Source organism: Bombina bombina, chromosome 6, assembly GCF_027579735.1.
Source record: "Bombina bombina isolate aBomBom1 chromosome 6, aBomBom1.pri, whole genome shotgun sequence".
In the NCBI taxonomy this organism is placed as follows: Eukaryota; Metazoa; Chordata; class Amphibia; order Anura; family Bombinatoridae; genus Bombina; species Bombina bombina.
In genome coordinates, this window is record NC_069504.1 from 147,869,030 (window position 1) to 147,889,408 (window position 20,379).

At 38.0% G+C, this 20,379-nt stretch overlaps 1 long non-coding RNA gene across 1 annotated transcript in view; it reads left to right on the forward strand.

Annotated features, from left to right (window-relative positions):
• LOC128664984 (uncharacterized) overlaps positions 1-7,056 on the forward strand; it is a 38,819-nt gene extending 31,763 nt beyond the window's left edge. Inside the window, exon 3 of the long non-coding RNA XR_008402959.1 lies at positions 6,943-7,056. This is a non-coding gene — a long non-coding RNA (uncharacterized LOC128664984). The remainder of the gene's footprint in view (positions 1-6,942) is intronic.
• The last annotated feature ends 13,323 nt before the right edge of the window (positions 7,057-20,379 follow it).

Below are 20,379 nucleotides of genomic sequence, written 5' to 3' on the forward strand. Positions count from 1 at the left end.
TGTCAATAACTTGAAGATATGTTAAGTTCATGTTGTTTACATATTAATGATGATGACATATTCAGTATAAATTCTTATTTGCTGCAAATCTATTATCATCAAAAAGTGGCATCGTTGTTGTCATGGGCTGCACCATCTTGCTTTTTTTCTGCTCTGAGCATGCGCAGATCCTTGGTTTATGTGTGTTATCTGTCCATCTATGGGTGCCTTTGGCTGTTGAATTAGATGTGTCTGTATTTATTCAATAACTTGAGGTTGAATTGATTATAATCACAGTATGTTGTCTATGCACAGTTTGGGGGAATTTTCTGATATCTGCTCTTTATCTAATCTGGAAATGGTGTCATCATTTGGATTTAGTATTGTATTTGAGTGCCACACCCCTTTAAAGAAAACCTTCTTTATTCATCTATAAATGTGAAGTTTATATTGTCAAATTCATAACCTAGCACAATAGGATGAATTAGTTAAAACAAGTCTAACTATAAATATACATTTACTGAATGTCAGTAACTGCTATATTTTAAACCTTAAATCTCAGATATTATTATTATTGTTTATTTATAGAGCGCCAACATTTTACGCAGCACTATACAAATTTACATTACAATTATAAGCGTACAATACAATAAAAAACTTACAGTGAGACATTATGTAAGACTATACAATATACATTACTACACTTACATTGACAAACATAAGCAAAAGGAGAAGATTGCCCTGCCCATGACCACAATCAGTTGTAGATGCGCTTTTTATACAAAGTGAGCTACAGTTAGAGAGGCTCTTAATCTTAACACCTACTTGTTCATGGTAAAAGTAAAATATTTCTACAAACCAGATGAAATAAGCAGAGTTAAAATATATAGTAATATATAGAAAATGTATCTGATATACAATAAAAAAAATTAAACAGGACTTCAGGTCAGATTTAAATTTGCCATTAAAGAGCAGGTGGAAATGTAGTAGGTTAAAAACCACAGACTGACCTCCTCTTTTTGAAAGTATATGAAATGTATCCACTCAAATTTATTTGTCAATATACAGCTGACTAAATCCCACAAATCCAATGCCATTGATGTGAAATTACTATTTAAATACAGATGCAAGATTCTAAAGGAACCCTGCAAGTTCAACACTGACATCTACTGACAAACTGTGAAATTACATCATATGCTGATTAACTTTAAAGTATAACTGGAATAAGACATAAACTTTGATGTATAGTAGTATCATTATTATCCTTTTAATTATCAGAATTTGCTATCAAATATTTAATGTCAGTCTAGGGAAGGGGGCTGAATTATTTAAAGATTTTATGTCAGTTATGGAGCTGGTTGAAGCCAATTATAAACTCATTGGTTATTTATTTAGTACTTTTAAATATTAGTTGAATTTTATATCAGTAACATATTTTCAGAAGCTGCTTGTCGATTTATATATTTCAATGTATAAAAATGAATATGAGCTTTTGCTTTTTTTTTCTTCATATTTCTTAAAATATGTGTTCTAAATATTTTTGTAAAAGTACTTTCTGTAAATCCTATTTATTTCTTTATTTCTTCATTTTTAATTATTTTACTTATACAAACAATACCTAAAAGGTCTGTATAATGACCCTTTAATTTACAGGATGATCATGGAACACAGTGACTTTATTTTTAAAATTAAACTAATTATTAGAAACAGGAATACATTTTGGTGTATGTCAGCTAGATCTGTGCCTATTGCAGCAGCATATTTTGAGGCGTAGTTCTATTACATGATGCCTACCCTCTACTATTGTTTTCAAATGTTTAGTTTATTAATTGTATTGCACACCAATGATCGCTAGTTGTCCAGTTCTATTTATAATAATATTTAATAATGGGTTTTACTGTGTATTTACTGTACATTTTTAACATTCCAATTCTTTATATTGGGGAAAATATTATTTTTATTTTTAATGAGATATTCCTGTATATATCTGTATATATCTATACGTGTTTATATTCATATTGATATATAGGTATAGATATATATTTTACATTAAACTTATCAGATATATAGAAATATATATTTAAAAATTTAAAATATGCATAAACCATGAATAATTAGTTATCTTAAGGCGCATTATATAAAATATTGAACCAAATAATAATTATTATTAATTATTATTACAGTTAATTTAATATATATATGTATATATATATATATATATATATATATATATATATATATATATATATATATATATATATGTCTATATACAGTATATATGTATAGACTTCAAAAGACGGATGCACTCGCCAGGGTTTCGATCCATGTCACCTCTTAATTTGTAACATTTCGGGGGTTTACCCCCTTCGTCAGACATTCAAAAAAGCGATAACCATATATGTATATATATATATATATATATATATATATATATATATATATATATATATATATATGGATTTTTTTAATGTTTAGTACATCTATAATAACTATTTACATTAATTATTCATATTTTAAAATATTTTATATTTAATTAATACATAACTTACCTTAAAATAACTCATGTCGGGTTAGCGCACATGAAAAATTAATGTACTCCTGTCTGACTTATGTGCGCAAACCTGACAGAGGGAACACTAATTTTTCATGTTCACTAACCCGACATGAGTTATCTTAAGTTGTGTTATGTATTTATTAAATATAAAATATTGAAAAAAAATGAATAATAAATGTACATAATTATTATAGATGTAATAAAATAGCCAATATTGATAAATAAGTGGCGACTATGAATAGGGATGACTTACTTAAGCCCATACCCAAAAAGGAGAATGACAATAGACCAGTCTTTGTCACCAAATTTTCTGAGCAGTACTACGAGGTTTGTAATATAGTGAGAAAATACTTCCCAGTACTTTAAAGAGATGTAGCCCTAAAAAGAGTAGTATAAACTGGTTTTAGAACTGTTTACTACAAAGGAAAGACCATAGGTGGAATATTATTACCTAGCATGCTTAAAAAGAAAGACTACAGAAAGACCAGTTCTTGGCTGACCATTAATGGGTTTTATAAATGCAGTAGTGCTAGATGCATAGCTTGCCAGCATGCTAAAGTCTCTAAGAGTTTCAGGTCACATACCACAGGTGAAACTGTTGATATAAAAGGTTGCATAAAATGCTATTCTGAATACGCCATTTACCTAATTGAATGCTCCCTATGTGGGGAACAATACGTGGGCATGACCACTAGGGTTGTCAAAACCCGAATTAGGGAACATTTATTATATATAAAAAACAACAACCCTTGTTCTGCCCTTGCAAAACATTTTATCACAGTTCACAAACAAAATGTCAAAAGCTTTGTATGGGTGGCCATTGAAATAGTCAAAAAAATGATCAGAGGAGGGGATAGCTTGCACATTTTGAGGAAACAGGAGGTTTTCTGGATCTTCAGATTGAGAACCCAGGTACCAGAAGGATTTAATTCCGATAATGATATCATTAACTTCTGGGAATAATTGGTTCCATATCTGAATACCCAGAAGAAAGATTATACTAGATTATACTATGTTATATTATTCTAAAGGTATTTAGACCCCCTCTTTTTTCTTTATGGGTTCTCCCTTGTTTAGATTTAGATATATACTAATTAATAGTGTATTTCTATTTATAATAGAAACTATGTCTAACCTGTCTTACACAATAATAATCAACACTATTATCCAGGATCAAACTTATTTATAGTACTTTCTGAAAAATACTTTGAAGTAACAGATATAAACTTTTAAAAAACCGGAAAATCTGTACTGGTAATACCACAAATCACCTATAGGAGGCGCTACGCAACAGTGGTAAAAGTTACCCAAGTGTTAAATGTGCATTTTGAAACACCAAATATATAAAAAGGTATAGAGAAGAACAAAATATAAAATACAAAAATAATTTAAAAAATTATATACAAATGGATATATATATATATATATATATATATATATATATATACACACGTGGCACTGAGTAGTGGCCAATGTGAAAGGTATATGGAGATAGTCCCACAAAAGTCCGTATGAGGAAAAGGCAGCTCTCGGTCTTCACTTCACAAGTGATGCAACTTCTGAGATGGAAAACTGTAATCAAAACATAAACAGAGGCGCCACATGTGTAGGTCAACGGATACCACAAAAACCAAACTAAACAAGATGCAGGGTACTCACAAACGTGAAGGCACTCTCTTGTGCCTATTAGAAGCGGGCTGGTATTCAATCAGCAAACCAGCTGGCTGTGTGAAGGAATCCCCGTCGTGATGTCTTGTAACAGTGGATCTCCTGAACGGCAACCCTTGCCTGGATGGCTTCCTTTTGTCTTCTTCAGGTTCTTCACTAATTAGCAGCTGTGAGATGTAAGCTCTGCTGGTTTCAGTACAGCTTCCATGATACAAATCAGTAAGTTATCTTGCAGAGGTTCTTTGTTATATCCCAGATATAAACTTGGCTGCCCTCTCTTTGAATAGTAAATACAAATATTAATTGTTTTGTTGATTTAACATGAGGGTATCTATGTTATTTACTTGACAGGTCTCTTTGTACCTGTTCTGTTATCTTCAGTTAACAGAAGTATATTATCTTCATTTTGTTAGATGAGTAATATTGCTATTCAATAACAACATTTCTTAAAATATTATCTTTATTTTTTGCTTAGCACAGTTCTTTATATATGTCTTTTTTCTGTCAAAATATGTCAACAATTTCAAATTCTTATGTATTAGTTGTTATTTAATTATGCATAGTGGTTGTTCCATGATTAAAAGTCATATATATTTGCTTTGTATTAACCTATATACCTAAGGGAATGAAAGAGTTAAATTTCCTTGTGCACCGGTAGGTTTGGGCTATTTAAGGAGCCCCAGAGTGCTTGTAAATTATGGTCTATGAATACGGCATGAAACTCATCCGAAACATGTCAGACCGCTTCTCTTGCTCTGTTATGTGTGGTGAAAAATAAACCTTTCTTTTTTGTTTTACTTACCTGGAGAAGTCCTTGTTTTTGTTTCTATGTAATACAATACTCCAAAAATACATAGAATATATGTGTATATATATATATATATAAAGGTAACAAAGGCAGAGTGCAGCAGACGAAATTGATTAAAAAGTCCAAACTTTAATACAAATAAGTTAAAAGTCCACAACATCCATGGGAACAGTGAGTGAGACACAGTCACTTGTGCAAAACGGCTGACATGTTTCGACCCTCAGGTCGTAATCATAGCTGTTTAAGGAAACACCTAACAACCTATTTAAGGGAGTAGGTTACATCTCATTGGTTAAAAGATAATGAATTAAAAATTCAACAAGGTGTGTCAATAGGTAATTTCATTGCCTGCTCAAACAATTTAATTTAAAGTGCCCTATACAAAAAATACTTTATATTAAAATGTAAATGAGTCACTGGGTAAACCAGTTAAGGGAAAATACATAGATACATGAATTGACATTATGTTAAATGTTCATAGTATACATTATGTATCATATACAACACTATATTTGATGAATGCAGAAATACTTGAGTTTTAAGAATAGAAACTTAAGTGAACTAAATCACTAGATGACTATTGGAAATAGTAAGCTAAATATCAGTACATGATAGTAAAAAAACATCTTGTTTAAGAAAAGTATTAAGAGTAAACCATAAAATGAATAGAGTATGAGAATATATTGGTTTACATAACAAAAATCTTTGTATACTTTTCATATTTCATATATATAGCTCACTGAAGTGTACATATGAGAGTAGCAAAAACAGGAATAGCAATTGTGGTTCTTGCACAAAAGCGAATTGAAAATAAATATGAATACGCTGCAGAAGAGGGAGATAACCATCGGACAAAAGCCCCAAAAATGACTACTATTTCCAAAAATTGATTAAGTCATATTCAGAGTTAAGACCATTTGGCACCCTAGTTTGGAGCTTGAAAATCCAGTACATCTCCCTCTTCTGCAACAATTTCTCTCGGTCGCCACCTCTAGGGGGGCAAAAAACCCTTTCTATAGCTTGCCATCTCAGGGTACTAATGTTTTAACCTATATACCTAAGGGAATGAAAGAGTTAAATTTCCTTGTGCACCGGTAGGTTTGGGCTATTTAAGGAGCCCCAGAGTGCTTGTAAATTATGGTCTATGAATACGGCATGAAACTCAGCCGAAACATGTCAGACCGCTTCTCTTGCTCTGTTATATGTGGTGAAAAATAAACCTTTCTTTTTTGTTTTACTTACCTGGAGAAGTCCTCGTTTTTGTTTCTATGTAATACAATACTCTAAAAATACATAGAATATATGTGTATATATATATATATATATATATACACACACTGAAAAGCGCACTCACAGGAATGAACAACCAGCTCAATAACATTGTTGCTGTGTTCCTTGTTCAGAGAGGAATTGCCTGGTATTTCAGCGCTGGACTGACCGTAATAGGCGGGATCAGACTGATATACTACTGGAGAGTTCTACTCCGTGAAAAGCATTGCTGTGCTAAAAAAGAAGCTGCACCCAGATGGTAAATCACCATAGAACAGGCTAAGTTATTGATTGTTTGTTCCTGAGAGTGCGCTTCTCTCTATGTATGCAACCACAGCACATCATGCTGGTGAGTAACATCCCACACACCAGTATTATATGTATTTGAGATATAAAATCCTTTAATATCACACATTCATGTGAGGAGTATGGTATTTGGCCTGCTAACAAAAACATCTACAATTATATTTGGCCTTACTGCTACTTAACACAATGCAATTCATGATATGAGGTGGAATAGTGCAATACTAACATGTCTCAGAATAACACAGAACACATGTTATAGAGTTTGATATGGCCCTAGCATGTATCAATGTATATTGTATGCACATGTGAACATATATCTGACTGTACTAAACCCTCTCATCCTTTGACTCATTCACAGAACCTCCTGTTATGAGGATACAAACATCCATGCCACCACCACCACCAGTCTTCAGGCAACCGCAAGAACAGTATGCTCCCAGGCATGAGCATGGTTGGATGGCTTCAGATGAGGACCTGAGATTGATGCCACCACCATTGCCATATGACCCCTGGCAAGATTCCTGGCCAGAGGAATATCCTCCCTTTGGCTTTGAGGGGGAGCCAAGACAGCCACAAAGGTCCATGTATTTACCACCCCCCCCCCCCCCACAACACAATCTCATGGCATTTAGGGATTTTACCTACAGACAATGTCACAGGAAGTGCCAATTGGACAGGCTGAGTGGTCACACACTGGTCATCAGTGGGACTATCAACCAACCATGAGAGCTCCGCCATCCTCATCAATTGGACGAGCTCCACCATCCTCATCAATTGGACGAGCTCCATCATCCGCAGATGGAAATATAGCAGAATCTACAGCTGCACCTCAAGCACCATCAGTTGTAGCTGACCCTGCCCCACATGAACCAGCAGTTGTAGCTGCCCCTGCCCCACATGAACCAGCAGTTGTAGATGACCCTGCCCCACATGAACCAGCAGTTGTAGCTGCCCCTGCCCCACATGAACCATCAAATGTAGCTGACCCTGCCCCACATGAACCATCAGATGTAGCTGACCCTGCACCTCAAGCACCAGCAGATGCAAGTGACCCTGCCAAACAAGCACCTAGAAGCCCTGCTGCTCAAGAGCCCGTGGATGCATTGTATTCTCCCCTGGGTGAGGAACTCCAGAGGAGGCTCATACAAAGAGGCCACCGAGAGCATACAAAGAGGCCAATAGATGTTCTTCAGGAACCATGAAAGGTTCATCAGGAGCCAAGAGAGGACACAACAACATAGCATAGAGCTACAGAGGGACATGGCAGCATCGTTAAGTGCAAGTGTTCACAACCAGTCACAGATGATGCAAACAATGGACAATAGATGGAGAGAACAAAATCAAATCTTGGGTGTATTGGTTGAGCACTTTACACACCAGCAGGACACTGCTTCCAGCCTATCATCTGTGGCCAGCACACCAGCAGAAACACCAGAATCATCTCAAACCAGGAGAACAAGGAAATCCACTACTGTCACCTCAGCTTCCTCATCCAAGAAGCCAAAAAGAAATAAATATTCTTATAGTTCACCATAAATCGTGTCCTCTGTTATTTACCATATAATTGTCATCCACTAATTACACTAATATTGTTAAAACATACAATGCCTTGCAAAAGTATTCACCCCCCTTGGCATTTTTCATGTTTTGTTGCCTCACAACCTGGAATTAACATGGATTGTTTGAGGATTTGCATCATTTAATTTACAGAACATGCCCACAACTTTGAAGATGTTTTTTTTATTATTATTGTGAAGCAAACATCAAATAGGACAAAGTAACAGAAAAAGTCAATGTGCATAACTATTCACCCCTCTAAAGTCAATACTTTGTAGAGCCACCTTTTGCGGCAATCACACCTCCAAGTCGTTTTGGATAAGTCTCTATGAGCTTGCCACATCTTACCACTTGGATTTTTGCCCATTCCTCCTTGCAAAACTGCTCCAGCTCCTTCAAGTTGGATGGTTTGTGTTTGTGAACAGCAATCTTTAAGTCTGACCACAGATGTTCTATTGGATTGAGGTCTGGGCTTTGACTAGGCCATTCAAACACATTTACATGTTTCCCCTTAAACCACTCAAGTGTTGCTTTAGCAGTGTGTTTGGGGTCATTGTCCTGCTGGAAGGTGAACCTCCATCCTAGCCTCAAATCACGCACAGAGTGGTACATCTTTCCCTCAACTCTGACCAGTTTCCCAGTCCTGGCTGCTGAAAAACATCCCCACAGCATGATGCTGCCACCACCATGTTTCACTGTGGGGATGGTGCTCTTTGGGTGATTTGATGTGTTGGGTTTGCGTCAGACATAGCGTTTTCTTTGATGGCCGAAAAGTTCAATATTAGTCTCATCAGACCAGAGCACCTACATACATTTTGGGAGTCTCCCACATGCCTTTTCACAAACTCAAAATGTGCCATTTTGTTTTTTGCTGAACGTAATGGCTTTCTTCTGGCCACTCTGCCATAAAGCCCAACTCTATGGAGCATACGGCTTATTGTCGTCCTATGTACAGATACTCCAGTTTCTGCTGTGGAACTCTGCAGCTCCTACAGGGTTACGCTAGATCTCTGTGCTACCTCTCTGATTAATGCCCTCCTTGCCCGGTCTGTGAATTTTGGGCAGCCGTCTCTTGGCAGGTTTGCTGTTGTGCCATGTTCTTTCCATTTGGTTATGATAGATTTGATGGTGCTCCTGGGTATCATCAAAGATTTGGATATTTTTTTATAACTTAACCCTGACTTGTACTTCTCAACAACATTGTCCTTTACTTGTTTAGAGAGTTCCTTGGTCTTCATGGCAATGTTTGGTTAGTGGTGCCTCTTGCTTAGGTGTTGCAGCCTCTGGGGCCTTTCAAAAAAGGTATGTATATGTAATGACAGATCATGTGACACTTACACCTAGATTTAGAGTTCTGCGTTAGCCGTCAAAAGCAGCGTTAAGAGGTCCTAACGCTGTTTTTTACCGCCCGCTGATATTTAGAGTCAGGCAGGAAAGGGTCTAACGCTCACTTCCCTACCGCGATTACAGGATACCGCAGATCCCCTTACGCCATTTGCGTATCCTATCTTTTCAATGGGATCTGCCTAATGCCGGTATTTGGAGTCTTGGGAGAAGTGAGCGGTAGACCCTCTACCGACAAGACTCCTAATGCCAAAAAAAGTCAGTAGTTAAGAGCTTTATGGGCTAACGCCGGAATATAAAGCTCTTAACTACTGTGCTCTAAAGTACACTAACACCCATAAACTACCTATGTACCTCTAAACCGAGGCCCCCCCACATCGCCACCACTCTAATAAAAATTTTTAACCCCTAATCTGCCGACCGGACACCACCGCCACCTAAATTATCCCTTTGAACCCCTAATCTGCTGCCCCTAACATCGCCGACCCCTATATTATATTTATTAACCCCTAATCTGCCCCCCTCAATGTCGCTGCTACCTAACTACACTTATTAACCCCTAATCTTCCAACCGGACCTCGCCGCCACTATAATAAATGTATTAACCCCTAAACTGCCGCACTCCTACCTCGCAAACACTAGTATATATAGTATTAACCCGTAATCTGCCTTCCCTAACATCGCCGCCACCTACCTACAATTATTAACCCCTAATCTCCCGCCCGCACCGTCGCCGATACTATTATAAAGTTATTAACCCCTAAACCTAACTCTAACCCTAACCCTAACACCCCTAACATAAATATAATTTATATTAAAAGAAATAATATTCCTATAATTAACTAAATTATTCCTATTTAAAACGAAATACTTACCTATCAAATAAACCCTAATATAGCTACAATATAACTAATAATTACATTGTAGCTGTTTTAGGATTTATATTTATTTTACAGGCAACTTTGTATTTATTTTAACTAGGTACAATAGCTATTAAACAGTTAATAATATTTAATAGCTACCTAGTTAAAATAAATACAAAATTACCTGTAAAATAAATCCTAACCTAGGTTACAATTAAACCTAACACTACACTATCTTCCGGATCCATCTTCATCCCGCCGACGCGGAACATCCTCCTTCCCCGACGGACTAACGACGAATGAAGGTTCCTTTAAGGGACGTCATCCAAGATGGCGTCCCTTCAATTCCGATTGGCTGATAGAATTCTATCAGCCAATCGGAATTAAGGTAGAAAAAATCTGATTGGCTGATGCAATCAGCCAATCAGATTGAAGTTCAATCCGATTGGCTGATCCAATCAGCCAATCGTATTGAACTTGCATTCTATTGGCTGTTCCGATCAGCCAATAGAATGCGAGTTAAATACGATTGGCTGATTGGATCAGCCAATCGGATTGAACTTCAATCTGATTGGCTGATTGCATCAGCCAATCAGATTTTTTCTACCTTAATTCCGATTGGCTGATAGAATTCTATCAGCCAATCGGAATTGAAGGGACGCCATCTTGGATGACGTCCCTTAAAGGAACCTTCATTCGTCGTTAGTCCGTCGGGGAAGGAGGATGTTCCGCGTCGGCGGGATGAAGATGGATCCGGAAGAAAGAAGATAGAAGATGCCGCTTTGAAGAAGACATCGCCCAGATGGAAGACCTCTTATCTTTGCCGCTTGGATCAAGACTTTGCCCAGATGGAGGACATCTTCTTGCTCCACTTGGATGAAGAATTCGGCTCGGCTGAATGAAGACAACTCAAGGTAGGGAAATCTTCAGGGGGTTAGTGATAGTTTTTTTTTAAAGGGGGTTTGGGTAGGTTAGAGTAGAGGTATGTGGGTGGTGGGTTGTAATGTTGGGGGGTATTGTATTTTTATTTTCATGCAAAAGAGCTAATTACTTTGGGGCAAGGCCCCCGCAAAAAGCCCTTTTAAGGGCTGGTAAAAGAGCTGATTACTTTTGTATTTTAGGGAATTTTTTATTTTGGGGGCTTTTTTATTTTATTAGGGGGCTTAGATTAGGTGTAATTAGTTTAAACTGCTTGTAATTCTTTTTTATTTTTTGTAATTTAGTGTTTGTTTTTTGTATTATAGAATAGTTTATTTTATTGTATTTTATTTTAGGTAATTGTAGGTAATTTATTTAATTAATTTAATGATAGTGAAGTGTTAGGTTTAATTGTAACTTAGGTTAGGATTTATTTTACAGGTAATTTTGTATTTATTTTAACTAGGTAGCTATTAAATAGTTATTAACTATTTAATAGCTATTGTACCTAGTTAAAATAAATACAAAGTTGCCTGTAAAATAAATATAAATCCTAAAATAGCTACAATGTAATTATTAGTTATAGTGTAGCTATATTAGGGTTTATTTGATAGGTAAGTATTTAGTTTTAAATAGGAATAATTTAATTAATTATAGGAATATTATCTCGTTTAATATAAATTATATTTATGTTAGGGGGGTGTTAGGGTTAGAGTTAGGTTTAGGGGTTAATAACTTTATTATAGTAGCGACGACGGTGCGGGCAGGAGATTAGGGGTTAATAATTGTAGGTAGGTGGCGGCGATGTTAGGGAGGGCAGATTAGGGGTTAATACTATTTATTCTAGTGTTTGCGAGGTGGGAGTGTGGCGGTTTAGGGGTTAATACATTTATTATAGTGGCGGCGAGGTCCGGTCGGCAGATTAGGGGTTAATAAGTGTAGGTAGGTAGTGGTGACATTGGGGGGGCAGATTTGGGGTTAATAAATATAATATAGGGGTCGGCGGTGTTAGGGGCAGCAGATTAGGAGTTCATAAGTATAATGTAGGTTATGGCGGTGTCCGGAGCCGCAGATTAGGGGTTAATAGTATAATGCAGGTGTCAGCGATAGCGGGGGCGGCAGATTAGAGGTTAATAAGTGTAAGGTTAGGGGTGTTTAGACTCGGGGTACATGTTAGGGTGTTAGGTGCAGACTTAGAAAGTGTTTCCCGATAGGAAACAATGGGGCTGCGTTAGGAGCTGAACGCTGCTTTATTGCAGGTTTTTTTTCAGCCCAAAATGCCCCATTGTTTCCTATGGGGATATCGTGCACAAGCACGTTTTGCCAGCTTACCGCTACCGTAAGCAACGCTGGTTTTGAGGGTTGAAGTGGAGCTAAGTTAGGCTCAATGCTCCCTTTTTTAGCCTAACGCAGCCCCTCAGACAACTCTAAATACCAGCGTTGTTGGAAGGGTGCGTTGGCAAAAAAGCAGCGTTAGCTACACCGCTTTTTACTGACAAAACTCTAAATCTAGGCGATAGATTACACACAGGTGGATATCATTTCACTAATTATGTGACTTCTGAAGGTAATTGGTTGCACCAGAGCTTTTTATGGGCTTCATAACAAAGGGGGTGAATACATACACACATGCCAATTTTCTGTTTTCTATTTCTAAAAAATAGTTTTATGTATATATTTTCTCATTTCACTTCACCAACTTAGACTATTGTGTTCTGATCCATCACATAAAATTCAGATTAATAAAACATTAAACTTAAGGCTGTAATGTAACAAAATAGGTAAAAAGTCAAGGGGGTGAATACTATTGCAAGGCATTGTATAATATGATCTGTGTGGAAATTGCAATAAAAACAGGTAATATTATCATGTTTATGACATATTCTTGTACTATAACTCACATCCACAATAGTTGTTTAGGAAGGGTACATATAGTAATATTCACTTCTAAGATGTAAATCAATGTATCTCACATCCAATATAAATTGACACATTGGTATATATAGTAGTGATGTTACTGATAGGGTGTGCATTATCAGGTATTTTAAGGCTGCAGGTGAGAGGTTATGTTGTCTGTGATTGGTTTGACACAATTGCAAAGAGGCGGCCTTCAAGAAGGTCTTAGAAATTATCATATGAGCCATCCTAGGTTTAGCTTTCAACTAAGAATACCAAGAGAACAAAGCGAGTGTTAGAATTAAATTTGAAAGTTGTTTGAAATAACATGCCCTATTTGAAACAAGAAGGTTTTCTTTGGATTTGACTGTCCCTTTATATATTTTGGCATCAATGCCTAGCTGTGTTAACATTAGAATAAATTACACTCCAGTGGGTTCTAAAGAGATGAAGGTAATACAATTATCATTTCCAATTGTTCTCTCCTCCAAGTACTGTTGATTGTTTTAAGAACAGATATAAAGTAAATAAGCAAGTATATGTCCACAACGTGATAAAGTGATGCGATCTGATTATACCTACAAGGTCAATCTATTTGATTAGGTTGTGGCTTCAAACAACAAAATCAGCTATTTCAAATACACAAATAAACCTTAAAAAAACAATATCATAGTATACTGTCCCTTTAACCTTGAGATGCTGCTTAAATGTATGTGTTTGTTAAGGCTTCCAGGGAGGTACGTTGCTTTTTTAGTCAGTGCAAGGGTTGCTGCGCCTGCAATATGTGGCGAGATGAGAATGGAGTAGATTTTCTGAATTCTGCATGCGTAAGTCCTTACGCTGTATATTGGATACCAAATTGCGCGTCTGTTCTATGTTAGTCTATGGGGATAAAAAATACAGCCGAAGGGTGAAATATACGCACGTAACTTGTATGCTACGCCGTCTATGTAATACCAAAATCGTGTAAAATCCGGCGGTGAAGGATTTCGCGGGCGACACTGCATATGTAATGGAGCCCCTGTTGTATATGTAAGTTTTTTCTGTACCTGATCAATTTAGCTGTTGTAGGAATCCATGTTGTAATTTAGTTAAAAGCAGAAGGAAATCTATCGTATATCGCCAACTTGTGTAAGGTTAAAGGTCATAAAGCTCAAAATTACATAAATCTTGAGACTGTAAAATAATTATTATAAGTATTAAAACTATTAAAATGCCATATTGCAATATACTTTTGTTATTTAATCTCCCTTTTTCTTTAATTTAAGTCTGACAATTAGGAGTATTCCAATTTTGAGAACTTGAAGTGCACACTTCAGAATTCACAAGCCTAACCCTGCCACATATCTGTCCCTAAATAGCCCCAGCAAAAGTGATAAAAAATATACTTTACAGTAATGTCAATTTTACTAAAGAAATGACAGCGGCTAGCCTTGTCCATTCCAGTGACAAAACCAGCTCCTCCAAACAAAGCAAGCAGTGGGCGGGGTTTAGCCATTGAAAAGAAATTGCAACAAATAATGTGTCAATATATTCAGAATGTTTTCACACTCAGTTGATATATTAATTTATTGCAATACAACATAAAAGTATTCTAATTACAAGGTGCTTTAAGACCCTTTAAACCCCCATAAATGCATAATGAAGCATAATTAAACAAAGCAGAACATACACCATCAATTATTTTCTTTAATTTACTTTTGCAATTTGTGTTATTTTTTTTCAAAGATTTAATCAAATTTTTATTCATGTCACATTTAAAAAAAAAATTGGAAAATTGTGAAATTGTGAAAGTCCTCTTTGTAAGTAAAGGACCAGAGAGAAATGTATTCTCCATTGTAGCAGGGAAATGACAATTTTGCAATCTACACGAGCTGCTGTGTTTACTGAATATGGTTTTTGCATCAGTGAGCGTAAAAATAAGGATCAGCAGCAATTCCAGTAATTGGGTGCTATATAATCCTCCATGGAAAAAAGCATAGAAACTGACATTAGATTCAGCAGGAAGAAATCAAATATATTATCAACTGTTTGATCAGGGATGCAGGCAAATACAATAAATAGAGTTCAAAGATGAATTAGAATGTTTGAAATAATATTTATTATAGCATATGAAGGATGGGAAGAAAAATATGTAAGAGTGACATTGTAATCAAAATGCAAATTAGTGTATTTCAGTTTTGAGCAGAAGCATTTTTTCAAAACCCTTGTATCAGCGAAATGCTAGTAAAAGCTGTCACTATCACAATTGGCAACAGTAAAAACACTGAGCAGATATAGAGGCCTATTTATCAAATCTCTGTCGGACCTGATCCCACAGTGCGGATCAGGTCCGACAGACATCGCTGAATGCGGAGAGCAATACGCTCTCCGTATTCAGCATTGTACCGGCAGCTCTTGTGAGCTGCTGGTGCCACGCCGCTCCCTGCAGATTCGCGGCCAATCGGCCGCCAGCAGCGAGGTGTCAATCAACCCGATTGTACTCGATCGGGTTGAATTGTGGTGATCTCTGTCCGCCTCATCAGAGCAGGCGGACTGGGTTATGAAGCAGCGGTCTTTAGACCGCTGCTTCATAACTGCTGTTTCTGGCGAGTCTGAAGACTCCCCAGAAACACGGGCCCTTTAAGCACCATTTAGAGCTTGATAAATGGGCCTCATGGTGTCTAAATGCAGGTGCATGGGGCATATGGACGTATGCTCTGCACACCCAGTACACAATGAAAGCCATATCACTGAAACATTTTAGCTACTAACATTTTTATTATATTCAAAATATGCACTGATTGTTAATTCAGCCCCAATGTCAATTTATGTATTCTTAACAAAAAACACTATTATTATTTTTTTTTTTTAAATCCCACTCCTCAAAGGGCAAGGGAAATTAATCAGGTCCTACAGTATTTGCTGCCTATATTATAAGAAGTCTTCATCCAAAAAGTCCGTATAGGCCTAGTTTCCTTTGAGGTGGTAACGTTTGGAAACTGGTGATAAAAACATTTATCTCCAGTAAAGTCTATGGAGATTTTTTTTAAGTTAACGCCAGTTTCCAAACTTTACCACCTCAATAGAAATTAGGCCTAAGACTGTAGATACCATGGGTCTGGCATATATAGGGTTAAAAAAAATCGGCCATCTAATTTAACCCATTAGCTTCTTGCTTTTTTAAGTTTCTGTTTGAAAAAAAAAACTTTGCAGACAGCAACTCAAAATTTATCTCACCATCTTAGCTTCCATTCTCTCTCTCTCTTTTCACCTATAGTTATGTCACTATCACTATCTAACTGTATGGCTGGATAAGCTAGTATGGTATTGCTTCCCAGGTTGGGACAAGACTTTTATTTATATTACAGTAAGAGCAGAGCTGTGAGGGGTACAATACTTTAAGATTGGTTATGGTAATTTTGTGGAAATAACTGGTTCTGGTTCTTTCCCAGTCGGTTGAACAAAGGGTGCTTCTTCAGAAAAAGCAGAGCACTAAATTGCAACTTTTTGAAATTATCAACTCAATAATTATTATTATTATCATCGGTTATTTGTAGAGTGCCAACAGATTCCGTAGCGCTAAAATTATCTCTTTGCTATTCCATGCTGGGCTTCCTCACATAAGCTCTGGTTCCTGACAAGTCAACAGGAAAGCCTAAGGGGCATATTTATCAAAATGTGAGCAGACATGATACGCTGCATACGCTGTTGACATGTATCATTGCAAAAGCACTTCACCAGAACTGCTTGTGCAATATCGCCAATCGGTCGCTAGCAGGGGGTGTCAATCAAGCCGATCGTATTCGATCTGGTTGATTTCTGTCCACCGCCTCAGAGCAGGCAGACAAGTTATGGAGCAATGGTCTTTAGACCGCTGCTTCATAACTTCTGTTTACGGCGAGCCCGAAACAAGAGGGAACCAAGCTCCATTCAGAGCTTGATAAATCGGCCCCTAAGACTTTATCACAAATAAGGAAAGGTTCAATAATCTTGACCCTCTTGAAGTTTCAACAAAGAGCCAGAAAGAGAGTGAGGTAACACAGATGCAAAAAGTGTGCATCAGGATCTTCCAAGGAGATCACCATGGAAACAGTAAAAGGTGGCAGATATCCCTTGCCTAGATTTGAACAAGAGTTGAGACTGCAAGAAATATTCAATAAAGATAAAAAACAGAAGAGCAATACAAGTAACAAACCTGCATTGTCTACCTAATTCTACATATTTAAATTAAAGCTATGCAGTTACATTTTCCCAATGAGTTTTCCTCTTCTTAAATTGCACCAATTCCACTCTGTAATGTGTTATTATTATTATTTTCAGGTATTTTTAGAGCGCCAATAGGTTCTGCAGCGCTATGAACATGGGTGGTATATAAAAAAAAAATATTACAGGGTTCAAATGGGGAGAGAGGGTCCTGCAGAGAGTTGCACTGGCTGGGCTCATAGGCTTACATGCTATGGGGTTTTAGGGGATAGCAGTGGAGATAGGAAGGTTAGTGTAAGTTGTAAGCGTCCCTGAATAGTAGAGTCTTCAGGGAGCACTTGAAGCTTTTAAAACTAGGGAAGATTCTTGTGGAGTGAGGCAGAGAGTTCCTTAAGATGGGAGTCAGTCTTGAGAAATCTTGTAGAAGGGAATGTGAGGAGGTAACAAGAGATGAGGAGAGTAGTAGATCATGAGCGGAGCGAAGGGGACGGGAGGGAGAGTATCTGGAGACAAGGTCTGAGATGTAGGGGGGAGCAGTGCAATTGAGGACTTTGTGTGTCAGAGTGAGAATTTTGTGTTTAGTCCTGGAGGCAAGAGGAAGCCAGTGAAGGGATTGGCAGAGAGGTGCAGCAGATGAAGAGCGACGTGCAAGGAAGATGAGCCTGGCAGAGGCATTCATTATGGATTGTAAAGGAGCTAGGCGGCAGCTAGGGAGACCAGAGAGGATAGAGTTGCAGTAGTCAAGGCGGGAAAGGATGAGAGAGTGAATTAAAATCTTTGTTATGTCTTGTGTAAGGAAATGACTAATTTTAACGATGTTTTTAAGGTGGAAGCGACAGGCTTTAGCCAAGGACTGAATGTGAGGAGTGAAAGAAAGATCTGAGTCAAGTGTGACCCCAAGACATCGGGCATGTGAGGTTGGGGTAATGATGTTTTCAACAGTTATAGAGACATGGGGTGTGGAGATTTTGGAAGAAGGGGGGGAAATAAGGAGCTCAGTTTTGGAGAGATTTAGCTTGAGGTAGTGAGAGGACATCCAAGATGAGATATGGGAGAGATAGTTAGTGACACGGGTTAGCAAGGTTCTGGTGCAGAGAGGTAGATTTGGGTATCATCTGCATACAAATGATAATGAAACCCCGTGGGGCTTTATTATGGAACCTAGTGAGGACGTGTAGATTGAGAAGAGAAGGGGACCAAGGACAGAGCCCTTGCAGTACCTCAACAGAAAGAGGTAACGGGGCAGAGGATACCCAAGAGAAGGCTACACTAAAGGTACGGTTAGACAGATAGGAAGAGAACCAAGAGAAAGCTTTGTCACAAATGCTGAAGGATTGGAGGGTATGGAGCAAAAGAGGGTGGTTGACAGTATCAAAGGCTGCAGACAGATCAAGGAGGATAAGTAGAGAGAAGTGTCCTTTTGATTTTGCTGTAAGTAGGTCATTGGTAACCTTAACAATTGCTGTCTCTGTTGAGTGAAGGGGCAAAATCCAGATTGCAGTGGGTCAAGGAGGGAGTTTAATGTAAGGAAATGGGATAGACATGCATATACTAGCTTTTCAAGAAGCTTTGAGGCAAGAGGTAGTAGGGAAATAGGGCGGTATCTGGATGGGGAGGTTGGAACGAGAGAAGGTTTTTTGAGGATAGGTGTGACTAATGCATATTTAAGAGATGTGGGAACTATACCAGTGCTGAGGGAGAGGTTAAAGATGTGTGTGAGTATAGGGGTAAGGGTAGAAGAGAGGGAGGGGAGTAGTAGTGAGGGGATGGGGTTGAGGGGACAGGTAATGAGGTGATAGGATAGCATAAGGGCAGAAACTTAATCCTCTGTCACAGGGGCAAAAGAGCTAAATTTATGGCTATGTGGGTTTTGGATGATTGTGAGCTTTTGAGGAGGTTGGAGATCGGTAGTATGTTGAGAGCTGATTTAATTTCTGATGGAGTCAATTTATAAGACCCCTGGCCCTGTAACCCCTTTGTCCCTTCAGACCCTTTGACCAGTCATCCCCTCTGTAAGACATGTGTCATCAGACCCACTGGCCTTAGATGCTATAGGTCATCCACATCAGACCCCTGGCCATCCTGCCCATAGGTCAGCAACATGTCACATTAGGCCTAACTGGTCCGTTAGCTCTGTTCTCATCTGCTTGTCAAATCAGACCAACTGGCCCTCCAATCCCTATGTCAGCCACATGCCACATCACAACTATTCAGTCCCATAGTCATACCCTAATCAGACTCCTGGCCTTGCAAGTCCTCTCTAAGCGCTATACCAAAATTACAAGTTAGATTAAGACCCATCTGTCAACCCTATGCACACGTCAGACACCTGACCCTGCAGATCGATCACCAGCCTAGTCCAGCATGTTCTCTAAACAGTTTCCAGCATCATTTGACATTTCTCTTATCTGAACAGAATGCTGAGTCTTGCAGTTTTAATTCACCTAAGAGGATTCACACAGTGGTATAAAATAGTTGGTAGTGTGGACAGACTGGAAGAGACAAGAGTGAGCTTAATTGCAGGACAATGGTTGCCATTGGTGTTTCCTTGTTTTTAACCTGTCACACCTGGATTAGCACTGTCGTATTTCCTTTGGTTTTCAGTGATGATAATGTGGCATATAGAGATAAAGGGGCCGATTTACCAATGTCTGACGGACATGATACGCTGTTGAGTATCATGTCCACCAGACATCGCTGAATGCCGACAACATACGCTGTTGGCATTTAACATTGCACAAGCAGTTCACCAGATTCAGGGGGTGTCAATCAACCCAGTAGTATAGAATCGGGCTGATTGATGTCCGCAGCCTCAGAGGCAGCAGACCAGTTAAGGAGCAGTTGTCTTAAGACCACTGCTTCATAACTGCTGTTTCCGGCGAGCCTGAAAGCTCGCGCTGAAACAGGGGCATCAGGAGCCATTAGGCCCTTGATAAATCGGGTTCCATAGAGTCTTAAACACGTTCTTTGATTAAATGATAGTCTTGGCCAATTACATTCACAGTCAGGCAAAGGCAAATTGGGGTTTTACA